The sequence below is a fragment of the Microcebus murinus genome, chromosome 6 (assembly GCF_040939455.1).
Source record: "Microcebus murinus isolate Inina chromosome 6, M.murinus_Inina_mat1.0, whole genome shotgun sequence".
Lineage (NCBI taxonomy): Eukaryota > Metazoa > Chordata > Mammalia > Primates > Cheirogaleidae > Microcebus > Microcebus murinus.
This window is the reverse complement of record NC_134109.1, coordinates 48,319,726-48,320,636: the sequence shown is the minus strand read 5'-3', so window position 1 is coordinate 48,320,636 and position 911 is coordinate 48,319,726.

The window sequence follows — 911 nt, the reverse complement described above, 5'->3', positions numbered from 1 at the left end:
CATAAATTCTTTGACTAGACCAATGTCTATAAGGATTTTTCCAACATTTTCTTCTAGAATTCTTATAGTTTCATGCCTTTGGTTTAAGTCTGTTATCCACCATGAGTTGACTTTTGTGAAAGGTGAGAGGTGTGGATCCTGTTTCAGTTTTCTACATGTGGCTATCCAATTTTCCCAGCACCATTGATTGAACAAGGATTCTGTTCCCCAGGCAAGTAGCATCTGGGAGGGCTGGCGGGTAGGGAGCTCACCGTCTGAGTACCCCTCAGTCTGCTATAGGGCCCCAAAAGGAAAAGTCCTGTTCCCTACAGATGCCTCTGAGTGGTGGCTAATTTGTCTCTCTCAGTAGCCCTGGGTAGGGAAGGTGAAGGGGAAAATGAAGCAATATGGCGTCTGCTGATTGGCTCCGGTCTATGGAGCAGGAGGTGACCTGAGGGAGCAAGCTGGGAGCCTGGTGCCCTGTCTGCAAGAGGCCCACTGCTCATTGGCAGCGGCCGTCTCTGGCCTGGTGTTGGCAGGTCTCTCCAACCGCTCAGGAGCCCACCAGCAGTCTGAGATGCAAGGAAGGAGAAATTTAACTGCTCCACCTACCCTTTTTGCTGGTCTCCAAGCCTCTCAAGGGCCTTTCTCTTGAAAATTCTCCTCCGTGACTTCTTCTTGTGGAGTCTCCTGTAGTTTCAGTCACCCTTCCTTCCAACCCTCATCAGATCTATGTCTGTCTGCCTGTTTATTTTTTTTTTCACTTTCTTCTAAAATGTATCTTTCTTGCAGAGACACTCTGGCTGGAGGTTTTTCTCGTCAGCCATCTTGCCCCTCCCCCCTCACAGTGTTTCCAAAGTGGCTAAACTTTATATAAAGCTTTCGTGAAGAAAGAGCTGGAAAGAATTTCCCAGAGCGTTGGGAAAAGCAGA